Here is an 18,131-nt window from a genome sequence, read left to right on the forward strand (position 1 = left end):
ATATAGGGATGAGGGGAACAATGTGTGCCAGCAGGGGGGGAATATAGGGATGAGGGGAACAATGTGTGCCAGCAGTGGGGAATATAGGGATGAGGGGGACAATGTGTGCCAGCGGGGGGCAATATAGGGACGGGGGGGACAATGTGTGCCAGGAAGGGGGGGACTATAGGGACGGGGGGGACAATGTGTGTCAGCAGGGGGGGAATATAGGGATGAGGGGAACAATGTGCGCCAGCAGGGGGGGAATATAGGGATGAGGGGGACAATGTGTGCCAGCAGGGGGGGAATATAGGGATGAGGGGAACAATGTGTGCCAGCAGGGGGAATATAGGGATGAGGGGAACAATGTGTGCCAGCAGGGGGGAATATAGGGATGAGGGGAACAATGTGTGCCAGCAGGGGGAATATAGGGATGAGGGGAACAATGTGTGCCAGCAGGGGGGTAATATAGGGATGAGGGGAACAATGTGTGCCAGCAGGGGGGGGAATATAGGGATGAGGGGAACAATGTGTGCCAGCAGGGGGGAATATAGGGATGAGGGGGACAATGTGTGCCAGCAGGGGGGGAATATAGGGACAGGGGGGACAATGTGTGCCAGCAGGGGGGGAATATAGGGAAGAGGGGGGACAATGTGTGCCAGCAGGGGGGGAATATAGGGATGAGGGGGACAATGTGTGCCAGCAGGGGGGGAATATAGGGACGGGGGGGACAATGTGTGCCAGCAGGGGGGGAATATAGGGACGGGGGGGACAATGTGTGCCAGCAGGGGGGGAATATAGGGAAAGGGGGGGACAATGTGTGCCAGCAGGGGGGGAATATAGGGATGAGGGGAACAATGTGTGCCAGCAGGGGGGAATATAGGGATGAGGGGGACAATGTGTGCCAGCAGGGGGGGAATCTAGGGACAGGGGGGACAATGTGTGCCAGCAGGGGGGGAATATAGGGAAGGATGTATTCAATTCTAGGATGTATTAACAGAAGCATACAGTCTAGATCACGTGAAGTCATTATTTCCCTCTACTCCTCTTTGGTCAGACCTCATCTGGAATATTGTGTCCAGTTTTGGGCACCACATTTTAAAAAAGACATCAACAAACTGGAGCAAGTTCAGAAAAGAGCGACCAGAATGGTGACCGGTCTGCAAACCCTGTCTTATGAGGAAAGGTTGCAGGATTTGGGAATGTTTAGTTTGCAAAAGAGAAGACTGAGAGGAGACTTAATAGCTGTCTACAAATATCTAAAGGGCTGTCACATTGTAGAAGGATCAACTTTATTCTCATTCGCACAAGGAAAGACTTGAAGCAATGGGATGAAACTGAATGGGAGGAGACACAGATTAGATATTAGAAAAAACTTTTTGACAGAGTGATCAATGAGTGGAACAAGCTGCCACGAGAAGTGGTGAGTTCTCCTTCAATGGAAGTCTTCAAACAGAGGCTGGACAGACATCTGACTGGGATGATTTAGCGAATCCTGCTTTGAGCAGGGGGTTGGACCAGATGGCCCAGGAGGTCCCATCCAACTCTACGATTCTATATAGGGACGGGGGGGACTATAGGGACGGGGGGACAATGTGTGCCAGCAGGGGGGAATATATGGACGGGGGGACAATGTGTGTCAGCGGGGGGGAATATAGGGATGAGGGGAACAATGTGCGCCAGCAGGGGGGGAATATAGGGATGAGGGGGACAATGTGTGCCAGCAGGGGGGGAATATAGGGATGAGGGGAACAATGTGTGCCAGCAGGGGGGAATATAGGGATGAGGGGAACAATGTGTGCCAGCAGGGGGGAATATAGGATGAGGGGGACAATGTATGCCAGCAGGGGGGAATATAGGGACGGGGGGACAATGTGTACCAGTAGGGGGGAATATAGGGACGGGGGGGACAATGTGTACCAGTAGGGGGGAATATAGGGACGGGGGGGACAATGTGTACCAGCAGGGGGGCATATAGAGAGAGGGGGGCCATGTGCATGCCAGCAGGGGGGCATATAGAGAGAGGGAGGCCATGTGAGTGCTAGCAGGGGGGCATATAGTGACAAGGGGGGCTATGTGCCAGCACAAGGGGGCAATGTGCCAGGATGGGGGTTATATAGATACCAGGATGAGGGACATATACCGTATATAATTTGAAAGAGGGACACTGGCATAAGGCAGACCTCCATTTAACATTAAAAAACATTTTTTCTCTTTTTCTTCACCAAATTTGGGGGTGCGTCTTATAAAGCGAAAAATACGGTACTTTCCAGAATTGTTCACATAAAGAGTAATAATCTTGGAAATAACTAGCTTTTTGTTGTACTCTTCTTGAGATAAAGGAGTTGCCTGATACTGGACAACCCCTTATTCATGGCCCCAGGGTACTGCAGAAATGAAGCCATAGAATATTTTGAGCATAGAAGAGTTACACTGTTAGGACGAAGTCTGATCTGACGGGTGCGCAGCTGCATATATCGATTGAGGAAACACAGCCAAAATTAAACATGTTTCTTGATAAATATAATCTTACAGTTATGGGTATTTAGGATCTGGGTTTGGGCCTTTGAACCTGGGAACTAGTCTAATTGCCATATGTGTAGGCGGGAATCAATTTTTCCCCTAATTTGGGGCAATTTAGCTTCTCCTTCTTGGGGCTTTTGCCTTCATCTGTATCGACACATTATACAGTATATCCAATATATATTCTTCCCAGAAGAATGACTGCTGTTTAAGATGGCAAAAGTGGGGCCTAGTAGGTATTTATGACAATGTTTTGATATGGGGTATAGATTAATATATTAATATATAAGCACTTGTGACCAAGTAGTTTATACACACATTGTGCACACATTCATTATTTTATTTTCTCCTATTTTTACAGATGAGTGTGGAATAGTAGCACAGATCGCGGGGCCTCTGGCTACAGCAGATATATCCGCTTATTATATTAGCACCTTTAATTTTGACCATGCATTGGTAAGTTGACAGCCTTTAAATAAAAATATATTTTTTTTATGGTACAATGATTTATTTTAATAGTAATTCCCTTCAGGATGACCTTTTCTAAGGACAGGCATATAGGCTGAACTGGATGGACAAGTGTCTTTTTTTCGGCCTTGCTAACTATGTTACTATGAGTCGGAAATGAATGAGCAGCCATGTACTATATGGTCACACTGAGTCCACCAGCACGGTAGACAGTTTCGTAAGACTTCAGCTTTGACTAATAGTTACAGTACATAATGACAGGGTTGTCTGGATGAGTAAGCCCCATTTTATATAATTTCATGAATCATGTGATCTTGGCCCCTTTTGACATTTTCTAGAACAGTAGCTGTAATTATATGTCTTCAACCTGTGCACTTATCTGTCTAGGTTTGAGAGAAGAACTTTTGACCACAGTGGTAGCCATTTCCTTTTGTAATGGTGACATTCTCACTGGAGTGCACGTGGCATCATCCCGAATGTGTGTATTTCTCCCAGACATGATTGCAGTTGGCTCTGATGAGCTGTATTTAGGAATACGTGATAAGAGGTAGGGGTTCCACACAGTTGTAGGAAATGATGCTAAACTGATCTCCTTTCAACTTAAAGGGACCTAACACACAATTCACATTGCCCAAACCACGTTCAGCTTGAATTAGAGACCATCATTACAAACATATTTTTTTTCTCTGAAACATTGTTGCTTCAGAAAAAAAAAACACACGTTGGAGAACAATGCTGGGGTCAAAGTGATCAGTAGCATATGTCCATGCCAGGATTTTGCTGCCTGCCACTTTAGATTGACAGGTCTCAAACAATGGGTACTATTTTCCAAGGTGTTTACTCCAGAATTTTGGCATAAAACTCCTCTAAATGTTGCAAATTTTTGGCGTCTTTACAGCAGTCCTAGCCATCTTTGCCAAAGTGGTCGGAGTTTAGACAGAGAGTCTGGAAGCCCACCTGGTAAATTTATCAAAAGTTACTTCAGAAATGAACTGAAGTAACATTTCTGGCGGAGATTCACCCCATTTGTAAAGTGCACCAAACTAATTGTTTGTCTATTAATGACTTAGGCCCATCTAATTCCAATGGTACCTTCATTCTCTGGTGTGTAAAACACCAGTCTTAACATTTTGAGCACATAGTGTTTTTTATAGGGAAAGACATGTTGGTCTAGTTGTGTGGGCAGGGGCATACCTCTGCGACTAGTAAACTCTTTTCCGGCCACATGTTCACCTATGTTTCTCTTTGAAACACTGCAGCATTTCAGAATATTACATTACATACAGTAGTTGGAAAAAAAGGGGCTGGGGTTAAGGTGACTAGTCTCAGAGACAAGTGCTCATCAGCTTCTCCCCACGTTAGGTTGGCAGGTCTCATACAATGGGCACTATTCATGAACACTGGCGTTGTACATATTCACTGTAATAAAAAAGCGTTTTGGTGTAGTGTGCCCCAAATTCATAACACTTAATGAATTCACGTAATGAATTCAGTATGTCTTCTCAGTTGTGTGCGTCACTGGAGTAGCGTTTTTGGGGAAAAAAAACACTGCCACAATTGATGAATTTGATTGCCAATCCGCATCTCCTCCCCACTTCTGCCTGTTTTGGCAGGCCTGCCCAAAACTGGCGTGGAAACAGTGAGCAAAAATGTTGGAAAAATTTTTGTTTAACGTTTCAAAGTGTTTTCAACCAGTTTTCTGATGTAAACACTTTGACCTTATTTTCCCTGTGACACATAGGCCCTGATTCATTCGTCTAGTTGAGTGGGCAGGGACATCCCTCTCTGACCAGTCAACTTGTTCCCGACAACATTTTCAACTGTTTTTCTGTGAAATGTAGCAAATCGAGAGGTTCCTTTTAATAAACACTACTGTAAATTTCTAAGTTTGTTCTCCATGAGTTCTTAAAAGGGTTCAAGTTTTCTTTAATCAAAACCTTCTCTCGTGTTCTATTTATGTGCATTAATTCTCGAAATTGACAGGTCTTGGCTGCCTAGAAAGTGAGGCTCACATTTAGTTTTTCTTTCGTAATAGGTTCCAGAAGAAGTCATCAAGTGTGTGATCACATTATTACATGAGCGGGAGGAAAATAAAACTGAATGTAAAGCCCCAGCCTTGCTGCAGCAGTGATTGACTGACATAAGTATTGACTAAGCGTTTGTGTGTTCTCGGTCCCCTCTACTTCTGATATTAGAAGTATGAGATCTCAAGCAATAGTATGGACAATGAAGAGAACTGTCTAACTGCTGCTACAGCAATATATCCAGTGCCAATGAGCCGAAGGCTAAATAAGACAATCCATGGATCAGATATTTTGAAGAATATTTCTTCTTAATCCGTGTAAATGATCAGCAATTTCCTTACTGGGTTTTCCTAAATAGCACTTGTGGAGTTTGTTGTAAGCAGTGCTCGGATTTGTGTGTGTTCTACCTGATGTCTCAAGCAGGACATATTTGTATTTCATGACATCCAGTTGATTTGTATTTTTCTCCATCAACAATAGGGCTTAAAGTTTAAGCTTTACAGTGTTTTTACTTCTTGTAGCCCATCATGACCATATTCTGGAGTGCACAGAACTCCTGCCCCTGTATCCTGAAGAGTGGTAGTCGTTCTGTTGTATACATAGTACTGCAAGCAACACGTAAACTGACATATGGTGCGTTTCCCACTTATTACATACACTCCATTTTTGCATTTAGTTTCGAAATTATCTCACTAAACACTGACCTGTGCTTGTTCTATTATTGAAAGGTAAATATATACCTCATATACATTTGTAAGCTCCACCCTAGTCGTGTGTGGGGTCATTTGTAGTAAGTGCCTTACTTCACAGAGCTGCAGGGGGTTCTTTACTGTAGTTCTCAATATACTTGGTTCTTGTTACTTTTCCAGTGCCTAATAACACTAAGACTGTACAAGGTAGGCATTCCTCCTCATAAGAGAGGGCTATTTAAAAGGTTAATCCCATCTTCGTAGATGGGTATTGTGGGATTGTGCTTGTAAATACAAGCACTTTTGCAATTTACTGTTTTTTAAAATTTGCTGTCATTCTTGAGATATCAACACTTTTTTCATTTCTTCACAGTTTTTTGTTTGAGACAAATCACCACTGCTATCTAGCTTGTAAGCCCTGTGCTGAACTTGGCTGGGATTAGGAAGTAATTGTGTCCTTACCTAGGAGACCAACCACCACTGCTGACTAGCTTGTAAGCCCTGTGCTGAACCTGTCTGGGATTAGGAAGTAATTGTGTCCTTACCTAGGAGACCGACCACCACTGCTGTGTAGCTTGTAAGCACTGTGCTGAAGCTGGCTGGGATTAGGAGGTAATAGTGTCCCTACCTAGAAGACCGACCACCACTGCTGTCTAGCTTGTAAGCACTGTGCTGAACCTGGCTCGGATTAGGAGGTAATAGTGTCCCTACCTAGGAGACCGACCACCACTGCTGTCTAGCTTATAAGCACTGTGCTGAACCTGGCAGGGATTAGGAGGTAATTGTGTCCCTACCTAGGAGACCGACCATCACTGCTAATCTAGCTTGTAAGCACTGAAGCTGGCTGGGATTAGGAGGCAACGTCGTGCCCTAGCAATGCTTGCCAACTAACAAGCTCAATAGAGAAGAGTTTGTAAGCATTGCGCATGTTCTGCTGGCTAGCAGAAGTGGTCGGTCGTCAAAGCAATTAGTTGTTAATAAGAGATAATAGCTCAAGAACGGTTGTAAATTTTAATAAGCAGTAAATTGCAAAATTGTCAGAACTTTTAAATACTAGCAATACCCATTTATGAACATGTGGATAACCAATTAATGGATATCATTTAGTTGTTGGGTCATATATGTGCCTTTACATGCTTTGGAGGTATGTTCTTTTTCTGTCTTTAAGTGGAAAAAAAATGCAAGTTCTTGTTACACTTCCAGTGTAACTTCTGATAAGAGTATTTGTACATTTGCAGATATTGCTTAGGTTAATCAGTACAGATGTAATTTTTTTTACTTAATCTGATCACTTTTTTTTTTTTTAAGGAAAATTTACAGATGAGCTCAGTCAGCAGTTTATTGCAAGCTTCTTACTAATTACTATTTCTACTGTAAACCAGTGTCACAATAGCCCATTTATATATAGATTTATCTCTGTATAGAGGAAGAATGTATCCTTGTATATTTGGCGTTTGTAGCAATAATATAAATTAAACATCTATTTTAAAAATGTTGTAATTCTTTATCATTTTAATATATATATATATATATATATATATATATATATATATATATATATACACTATATATTCTGGAACTGTTCCCATTGTTGCATAACATTGTGACATGATTAATTGGTCACCTTGGGGAAACTCCTGCTTTTAGTGTGAATTTCCACAGAAATCAGCGGTTTGCTCTGTAGGTATGCATATGACTGCAAAGGCTGTGGTTAAAAACCTCAATTTTTCCTACCAATAGCTGAGAATTGGAAATGCTTTCTAACGGCTGACAGGATAATTAAGCACTGAAGACATTTCAGTGCTTATACGTCAAGCGATGATGAACCAAATAACCTTATAAATTTGTCATACACTCACAAGGGGAATTTAGGTATATATTGGAAAATTGAACTCTGTACTGTTGTCACGAGTTAAGTACCAGATTGTGGGATGTTTCATTGTCAACACAGGCAAAATATAATTCAATGAAGAGATTCATTGAAAGTGAATAAACTAGTGATGAGCGAAAGTGCTCGGATAACGTCTTACCCGAGCACGCTAGGGTGTTATCCGAGCATCTGGAAGTGTTCGTATATTATGTTCCAGTCCTTGCGGCTGCATGATTTGCGGCTGTTAGACAGCCTCAACACATGTGGGGATTGCCTGTTTGTTACGCAACACCCCCCCCCCCCCGACATGTGCTGAGGCTGTCTTAGAGTATCTGTCCACGGTCCGGAAAACCTTCGCTTTGGACGCAGCAGATACCCCGCTCTGCACAAAGCACTGCCCCCTTTTGTACGCGTGGTGATTCCACCTGTGTTCATTTAACACAGGCGGAATCACCGCATCCAATACATAGGACTGTGATATTTATCTTGCAGAGACTGATTGTCTCCGCAAGATAGGCATGCTGCGGTCTAAAAAGATGCGCCACATGTCCGGTTACGCGGGTGTGCCCCCTGTGTGTTTGTACTCATAGTGGAGATGGGATCATGCAGCTGCAGGGACTCGGACATAATATACGAGCACTCCCAGATGATCAGATAAAACAATGTACAAGCTTGTTTGCTTATCACTAGAATAAACATAATGGATACATGCCCATTTATGAAGAAGGCAGGCTTTGTTCACATTTCATTTTTGCACATGTACCGGTAGACTGCCAACGCATTTGTCAAGCATGTACAGCTCTGGCAAAAATTAAGAGACCACTGCACAGTTTTATAAAAATCAGCTTCTCTACATGTCTGACAGCCATTCCATTCCAGTGTCAGTTGAATTCGAACCAGAGTACACCTCATTCTACTTAATGTGCTTCTGATTAGGTGATCACCTGAACCAAATCTTATTTACAGAAGGAAAGTATAAAAAACCCTGCTGTAGTGTTCACAATCCTCTTGCAATAGGACAAGCTGGATGGCAAAACTAGTGCTAGTAATATCCCAAAAGTCATAGGAATGAAAAAATTTTAACCATGCCAAAGGAGTTGAAAAGAAAGTCTTGAGTGAGGAAAAGAAGGGCTCAATTCTGGCTTTACTAGCATAGGGAAAACAGTGAGCTTCATGTTGCCTCCATCTCTAAAATTTCTAAGACTGCAGTCCATCAAGTGACCTACAAAAGGAATGGCAAATGGCAGTTGGGGTGCAGTGCGAGAACAGTTCATAACAGGATCCTAGAGGCAGGGCTCTAGTCATGTAAAGCTAGAAAAAAAAGCCTTTCATCAATGAGAAGCAAAGGGGAGCCAGGCTGAAGTTTGCCAAAGACCATAAGGATTGGACCATTGAGGACTGGAGTAAGGTAATCTTCTCTGATGAGTCTAATTTTCAGCTTTTCCCAACACCTGGTCATCTAATGGTTAGACGGAGACCTGGAGAGGCATACAAGCCACAGTGTCTTGCACCCACTGTGAAATTTGGTGGAGGATAGGTGATGATCTGGGGATGCTTCAGCAAGGCTGGAATTGGGCAGGTTAATCTTTGCGAAGGACGTATGCATTAAGCCTCATGCAAGGTTATCCTGGAAAAACCGTTGCTTCCTTCTGCTCAGGCAATGTTCCCCAACTCTGAGGACTGGTTTTTCCAGCAGGACAATGCGCCATGCCACACAGCTAGGTCAATCAATGTGTGGATGAAGGACCACCACATCAAATCCCTGTAATGGCCATCCCAATCTCCAGACCTGAACCCCATTGAAAACCTCTGGAATGTGATCAAAAGGAAGATGGATAGTCACAAACCATCAAACAAAGAAGAACCACTTAAATTTGTGTACCAGGAGTGACAAAAGGTCACCCAAAAGCAGTGTGAAAGACTGTTGGAAAGCAGGTCAAGACACATGAAAGCTGTGACTAAAAATCATGGTTCTTCCACAAAATATTGATTTCTGAACTCTTCCTGTGTTAAAACATTAGTATTGTAGTTTCTAAATGATTATGAACCTGTTTTCTTAGCATTATTTGAGGTCTGCAAGCACTGCATTTTTTGTTCTTTTGATTATTTCTCAATTTCTGAAAATAAATACAAAATTTAGTGCTTGGAAACTTGAAGACATGTTGTCAGTAGTTTATAGAATAAAAGAGCAATTTACAGTTTACTCAAATATAACTATAAAGAGAAAAATCAGACAAAATCAAAATTTTGCAGTGGTATCTTAAATTTTGGCAGAGCTTTATAAAGGCCTCAGTCACCCAGTGGGAGGTCAAGATTGTCTTCTTATGGCCTCCAATAGTCTATTATGCATTGGTATTTTTTTTATTGTGTAGAAAAGAACAAACTGATACTCTATGTTGGGGTTCAAAAAGAAAGCATAATCTGCTGTGCAGTTTTCCACCTATTTAGTGACTTATGTTAGATCATTGTTATATCCTCTTGACATATACTTCTGACAGATGTCTTGAATATTATATGAACAGATTAGTCCTATATAATAATAGTTTGCCTCTGTTCGCATAGACATATAACCTTCTCAATGTACAGTGCTGTATAAAACCTCTACCAGATGTAGAGAACGTGCTGCAAAGTAAGGATGCAAAATGAGTGTTAATTAACCAAATGAAAAGAGAAATCTAAAATCAATATTTGGCTTGACCACACTAATTGCGGTTTTGAAGGCACACTTGTGCTAAATCAGGGATTTAATTGGATAGTTCACTCATTAATTGAAAAAGAAAGAAGTGTTAAAACTTTGAATAATAACTGCTACAAAGTTGATACACCATGACAAAACTCTGCAACAAGCCAGAAGCTAGCGTAATTAAACTGTTTCACAAGATCTCACCCAGGCAAAGGTTTCAAATCAGAATAAGGTTTCCAGATGGGCTGTTAAAGCTCTCTTGAAGAAGCATCAATAAATGGAAGCTTAGTACAGTACATGAGACATCCTGCTTCTTTCCTTTCAAAATCAGATGTCCAGCAATGCCATCAATTCGGAATGGGCAGCAACCAAAGGGACCTAGCTATACCTCTTAACTGCTTGGAGAGGTTTGGCTAAAAGTGGTCTTCATTGGAAGAATTCCAGTGAAAAAGCCATACCTTTGACATGTAAGCAAGGCCAATCGACTAAACAATGAACACACAAAAAAATGAACTTTGGTGCCTAAAAATTTGGCAGCATGTACTTTGGACCAATGAGTCAAAGTTTTAAATGTTTGACTGCAAGAAAAGGCAGTTTTGTTGGCCAAAAAGTTGCAGAGCAGTACAAGTGTCTGCAGGGAACCATGAAGCATGGTGGAAGTTCCTTATATTTATGCAGACAGAGCTTGGGATTTGGTCTGTATTAATGGTGTACTCAGTCCTGAGAAATGCAGACAGATACTTCTCCATCATGTAATGACATTAGGGATGTGTCTGGCTCTAAATTTACTATGCAGCAAGACAACAGCCCCAAACATACAGCCAATATCATTAATGAAGCACTCCCATCAAAGTTTTTATCCTCTTAATCTATTACAATCATCATATTATATAGCACTGTGTACTTACAATTTTGGTCACACTGCCCATATTTTACCCAGCTAATTCTTCTCTTTTCTCTATGTAGAAACAGGAAGTTTCTTGCCCCTGCATGACTCCTTCATCTTCAACTCCTGTCCAAGCTGCTCTGCCTCTCCTCCCTGCCATTGACTTTTGCAAATCATACAAGGAAAATTTACCTCCTGTTTCTACATTGCACTTAGAAGGAATCAGTTAGTCAGTTTTTAATAAGGAGATGGCATATACCTAATGGAAAAGAGAAGAATTACCTGGGTAGAAAGGAAAAATGAGCAATTGTAAGTACACAGTGCTATATAGTATGATGACTGTTAGAACAAGAAAAATGGCCAATATCGTAGTAGACAAAACTGGCGGAACAATTTTTAAATCGCCATATTAGTGAAAATTCCACTCCATATACATACTGAACCATAGGAGAACAAAAAGGAGTAACAGATCCAATGTAGTAAAAATGTAACAATTTTATTAAATTACAATACAATATAAGCATATTAAATAGCATAATAGCAAAAACAGGACAGAGACAAAAAATAGGCGGAGTAAAACACCCGTGCATGACATCCCATACCTATATAATCAGCCATAGTGGGATCGGCTGTATAAAGGGTATTGGCAAAAAAACTTCAATAATACCTTACAAATAAGTCCAAGTAAATAAATAGTTCAAAGAGACAAAAAGAGGGCTTAACAACAGGGATGTGCACAGGAGCCAAAGAAGAGGGTTATAGTATGAGGACTGCAATATATTAAGAGGATAGCACATTTGATGGGAGGGCTTCTCTAAGAACTATCCTGTGTGCAAAGAACAAGAAGTCCTAAAAAATGATATGGCCGCCACAGTGCCCTGATCTGTATGGTCTCATATTATGAGACAGAAGGATTTGCTTTAGTCTTCTTCCACAGAAGAGCTGTGTTTTAGTTCTCCAAAAGTTTAGAACAACCTCTCTGCAGAGTTCCTTCAAAAATTGAGTCCAAGCATTCTTAACCCCTTCACCACAGTGGGATTTTCTGTTTTTGCATTTTCGTTTTTTGCTCCCCTTCCTCCCGGAGCCATAATTTTTTTTTTTTTTTTTTCCGTCAATACTCACCATGTGAGGGCTTGTTTTTTGTGGGACAAGTTGTGCTTTTGAACAACACCATTGATTTTACCATATAGTGTACTGGATAATGGGAAAATTCCAAGTGCCATGAAATTGCAAAAAAAAAAAAAGTGGAATTTCACAATTGGTGTGTGTGTGTGTGTGTGTGTGTGTGTGTGTGTGTGTGTTTGTTGTTGTTGTTGTTGTGTTTTGTTTTTTTTTTTTTTATAATCTTTTTAACCGTGCTCAGTAAACGCTAAAACTTACCTGCCAATATGATTCCCCAGGTCATTACGAGTGTGAATTTTTTTCTTCACTACTTAAAACAGAACCTATACATGTTTGGTATCTACAAAGTTTGTAAAAAAAAAAAAATAAAACTTTTCCATAGTGTCTCCATTTTTAGGGATCTGCTGCTGATTTAGGGCTTATTTTTTGCGCTCCAAGCTGATATTATTTTTTTTTTTTTTAGATTAATCCCATTTTGGGGTTAATACAATGTCTGTTGTTGCAATTTCTTGCGGCGACCCAAAAAAGTAATTCTGGCGTTCTTGATTTATTTTTTTCCTCGTTACGCCGTTTACCGATAGTATGAATTCATTTTTTACATTGATAGATCAGGCGTTTCTGAATGCGGCGATACCAAATGTGTGTTTATTTTATTTTGAATGGGACAAAAGGGGGTTGATTTGAACTTTTTTTTTTTTTAATTTTTAAAAACATAGCCCTGTTATGTGTAGATTAATCGGCAATGGCAACCACAGGGATCTTCTGCAGACCCCCTGTTAGGTTCTCATGCCAACCTGTTGGCGCCTGCCGATCTTGTGACGGGTGCCAATGGATGGAGTTAGTGACTCAGAGTGGGCAGGTTAATTGCCGCCGTCAGAAATAGCAGCATTTAGCATGTTAACCTCTATAAAGCTGGGAGATTACCATTTTTTTTTTTTGTACTCAAATAAAAATAAATATCACTTGTCTTTTTTTTTAAATCTACATATGAATTACCGTATATACTCGTGTATAAGCAGAGTTTTTCAGCACATTTTTTTGTGCTGAAAACGCCCCCCTCGACTTATACACAGCCGGCTGCTGTGGCTAAAGTCTTATAGCGCGCACAGTGACAGCTGAAGCTGCAGCCACGGGCTTCCAGAAGACATCCTACTCGCCCTCGTACCATCTTGTTGGTCCTGGTGCCCTCGCAGCATCTCGGTGGTGCCGACTTCCTGCAGCTCTTCCTGTGCTGAGGGATCACTTGGCACCGCTGATTATGGTAATGACTATGCAGGAGTCTCCACTTCCATAGGTGTGGAGCGCATATCCATTACCTTAATGAGTGGTGCCACGTGATCTCTCGGCACAGGAAGAGCTGCAGGAAGCTGGTGCCAACGAAATGCTCGAGAGTGCCGGCACCAACGAAATGCTGCGAGGGCACGCCGGAGGGTGAGTAGGATGTTTTGTGTGGTTTTTTTTTTTTTTTTTTTTTCTTGTAATGGGAAGCATGCATGCCAGGGCAGTGACGAGGGGAGCCACTCATACCAGGGCAGCGACGGGGGTAGCCATGCATAGCAGGGCAGGGATGAAGGGGCAATACATACCCGGCTTATACTCGAGTTAATAAGATTATCCAGTTTTCCGTGGCAAAATTAGGTGCCTTGGCTTATACTCTGGTCGGCTTATACTCAAGTATATGTGGTAGATTAAATAAATTCCAATTTCCCTACACTGCAATTTGCTAAATGTCTATCTTTAAAAATAACACTTTGGCAAAGCGGAGATTATCATCACAATGTACGGGCTGCATTCACAGAAAGTATGAGATGCGGAGAGTACAAACATGTTTTGGCTTTTTTTTTTTTTCAGGCACCAGTGTGTTTTGGCACCAGACCGGCGACTTTCGCAAGGTAAACTTTTTCATTTTTTACCTTGAGAGGTGCTGAAATGAGTTGGTGTAAATAAACAAAAACACCCTTAATCTCCTCCTTTTGTGATAGATACTTGGCAAAGCGGAGATTATCATCACAATGTACGGGCTGCATTCACGGAAAGTATGAGATGCGGAGAGTATAAACAGGTTTTGGCTTTTTTTCGGGCACCAATGTGTTTTGGCACCAGACCGGCGACTTTCGCAAGGTAAACTTTTTCATTTTTTACCTTTGAGAGCTGCCAAAATGCGTTGGTGTGAATAAACAAAAACACCCTTGATCTCCTCCTTTCGTGATAATCTCAGCTTTGCCAAGTATCTATCTTTAGACATCTCTAGCCCTATTTACCATTCAGGAAGCAACAATCTTTTTAATTTGTTTTTCATCCCCCCAATCTTTCAAGACCTATCTACAAAAATGTCTGGTTGGCTGTGGCTTCACCCTGCAAAATGAGTTGGATGTGGTTCAATTCAGACAAATTTATAATATCTCTGACTCTTAATACTTAATACTAAAATTTGTTATTAAAAAAAAAAAAAAAACTTGCAGGATTTCATTCTATATGTGGGAAATTAAAGTGTACTAATTTTTGCATGACTACTTTCTGCCCCTTGTTAATATCATTATATTGTTCCTGCAGGTAAGTGTAGAGTTATTTTGGAGAAGGTGTGGGCTTTTCTTATTTTATATGAATTTAAGGTGCTTATTCATTGTGTTCTGTGTCCCCATCGGCACCATATACAATGTTTTATACAGTATACTAGATCTTTGAGTATTTAACTGTGTATTTATATAGAATACTCAGGTACAGTGTGTATATTACAGGTACAGCATGTTTGCATAAATATACAAAGAGTCAGGGGACAGGGATTAGTCCCATCTTGGATTCATCACACCAGCAGTGACAGGAGGCCACCATGTCAGAGTAGAATCCGTGATATGGTGACTTTGTGCTGGGAGCTCCAGTGCTGGTCGGTGCTGTGTGTGGCTGAGAAACCTGATCAGCGCTCTGTATTGGTCGGTTCAGGAACAGAGTCATCAAATCACTGTAATCTCAGACTCTGCAACCATTCCTGCTGTGAATAAGCTTACGGGCAGCAGTAAGCCTTCTCACCTCCATCAGTAGAAGAGTCCTTGGGTGAGTGAATAAGAACATTCCATTCTGAACAGGCTGAAGGCCCCGAGGAGGATCGTTGGCTGCAGGTTGAGGAGAGAAGGAGTCGGGAGTAGAGTCAGCCTGTATGGAGTGAAACGGTGGCGCGTGCGTTCTGAGTTACACAGCGTTGCTGTAGCTATCAAAGTGCCTTGCAACGCCCCTAACAAATATAATCACTCTGCTGGCCAGAGTTTGACATGTTTGGGTTAAGCGAACATAGCTTAATGGTGAAAATCACATATACGTTGATGCAAATTTTGTTAACCAGAAATATGGCTACCATTTTATCATGACTTTATTCTTCTGTATTTTTAATATTGTAACTGATGCGTAATTTATCATCATCGCATTGTGGTGTGAACTGTATTAAAAAAATAAAAAAGCGTTAAGAAAATGGAAATCTGGTGGATCTTGCACTTTGACACATCAAGTTAATGAGTAGAGTGACTAAATTTCTTTGCTAACATTAAATCACAAACTTTTTTCTTTTCCCATTTGTGTCACCATTTTCCGAGACTCGCACGTTTAATTTTTCAGTCAGTTTTTTATTGATCCTCTTTGGGGATGGATATAACATTGATTGCTTCTTGCGGCACTTTTTTGTTTATTACTCTGCAGTGTTGTGGCGACAACAAAACTTTAATTTTGGAGTTTTTATTTTTATTTCTATTTACAGTGTTTACTGATTGGGTTAATTTATTTTTCTATTTTGATCTTTTATGGACATGGCAATATTGCATTGTATTTTTTTTTTTTTAATGGGGAGAAAAAAAGGGTGGTGATGTGAACTTTTTTGTCTGAATATTTTAGCCTTTATTTAACCTTTATTACAGTATATATTAGTCCCCTTAGGGGACCCGAACCTGTGATAGTCTCGTCGCTTGTACTATATACAGTAATACCACAGTAGAGATGCATATGGTAAAAAATCAGTCTCCTTTGAAGCCCAGCCATAGTCTACTCTATAAACCAGCTACTGATTTGCGCTGTACTGCAGATGTCGATAAGGGGTTAATAAAAACAAAAAATGTGAGCTACTAAGGGTATGTCTCCACGTTCTGGATTGTCAGCGCTTTGAATGCAGCGATACCCGCCCCGCCCAAAGCGCTGCCCACTTTTGAAGACATGCGGAATCACCGCATCCTATACATACAGTAGAACAGTGCTATTTTTCTTGCGGAGACTGTGCGTTTCTGCAAAATAAATAGACATGCTGCGGTCTATAAAGACGCACCGCATGTGCATGTATGCAGGTTTGCCACCTGTGTCTTTGTACGCAGCGTCCAATCCGCAGCAAATATGCTATGTGAAAACATACCCTTAGATAGCCATATATCAGCCATACAACAATGACAAGGTGTACTTCGATGGACCAAAACTCTCTTGATTCAGCCCTGTGTATATACATAAAGTGTATCTAAAACCAAAGTACCTCTCATTCTTATGTGTGTAGCATAAGTGTAATTAATATTTTTCCCCTCACCCATGACAGCACTACCTGAAAGAGGAATCTGCCATTAAAGGGCAGGAAACCTTCAGAAATAAAAAGAACGGTGCATCTCCACCACCTAAGTTTCCTGTCCTTGTTGGGGAATCTTTGGTAAGAAGACAGCGGTGGTCAGTTTCAGGCAGGAACACAGTCTTTGCTGTGGCCGGCACCAGGAGGAGCTGGAAGCACCACCTCAAGGCCCACGTAGGGCTGGTGCCTGGTAGCTGCGTGTCCTGGTATTGTGCTAGCCAGGAAATTGCGTCCTTATGATGCGCGCCAGCGAAAAAGGAAGCACGCCGTGGGTCCAGAGAAGGCGTCCATGAGCTGTAGCAGGTCCCACATTTGAAATGGAGTTTGACCGCAGTAAGAGTGCTTTGGCTCCGGCTCTACTTTTCGTGTATGATGGAGGTACAGCAGCAGGGAAGAAGCGACAGGTAAGGCCTTCTAGTGGAGCAGAGTGAGTCGGGAGTCCACAGCTCCAGAGAGGAACAATCTTGTGACTTGATCTAGCCTCTGAATCCGGTACCTTTTTAAGTAAATGGCTGGTGGTGAGTGATCTTCGTGAATGTTTGCCTTGTTAATGGGGCCCTTTCCTTGTTCTTTGTTGCTAGGAAAGGCTTAAGAAAGTTGGCGTAAAACTCCAAAATTGGGGGAGTGTGTGCTTCGTAAGACTCCAGTTGGGCCAAGGGCTTCAACTACTTAAGTTTGGGCTTCAGGTGCGGAAGTTTGGCCTTGGAACCTCTAGGCTAAGGGTAGCCACATGTTAGGACTTCACAGAGCCTCATGATTGGGCTTCTTAGTTTAACATATGCCTAGCAGGTTTCTTTTTTTTTTTTTTTTGGCACATGAATAATCAGATTTTTACACTGTTGTTCAGTCTATTTCCTCCACTTGTAGGAGAGCATATAGCGTTAATACCTCACATTGTCTCTGTGAAAGGCTGCCCTCCAGCTGCGCGACAGTTGTCTCCTTTAGGTGGGGCTAGTCTGACATTTGAGGTTTACCACGCAATGTGGAGGTTTACCACACAGTGTGAAGGTTTACTACAAGTGAGATAAATTACCCATTTAAATGGAAATCTGAGTTGGGACTCATGGCACCTCATAGCCCTTCATAGCGCATCATGGTGCCTCATAGTGCTGCATAGCAGTTCATGGTGCCTCGTAGCGCTTCATAGTGCCTCATAGCTGTCTCATAGTGCATAGTGTCCCATAGGACCTTTGTGCCTCAGTGTTCCATTGCACCTCATAGCGTCCCATAGTGTCTTTGAGCCTCAAAACGCCTCATAGTGTCTCGTAGCACCTTTTAGTGCCTCATAGTGTACTATTA

The 18,131-nt window shown here is 41.7% G+C and overlaps 1 long non-coding RNA gene across 1 annotated transcript; it reads left to right on the forward strand.

The window, feature by feature from the left end:
- Positions 1–2,052: 2,052 nt before the first annotated feature.
- On the forward strand, positions 2,053–7,175 carry LOC141057943 (uncharacterized). The gene is made up of 2 exons (XR_012222052.1): positions 2,053–2,958; positions 5,006–7,175. It is a non-coding gene; the product is annotated as an uncharacterized lncRNA (long non-coding RNA).
- The last annotated feature ends 10,956 nt before the right edge of the window (positions 7,176–18,131 follow it).

The sequence above is a fragment of the Dendrobates tinctorius genome, unplaced genomic scaffold, assembly GCF_039654945.1.
Source record: "Dendrobates tinctorius isolate UK_male_01 unplaced genomic scaffold, ASM3965494v1 ptg000206l, whole genome shotgun sequence".
NCBI classification, from domain to species: domain Eukaryota; kingdom Metazoa; phylum Chordata; class Amphibia; order Anura; family Dendrobatidae; genus Dendrobates; species Dendrobates tinctorius.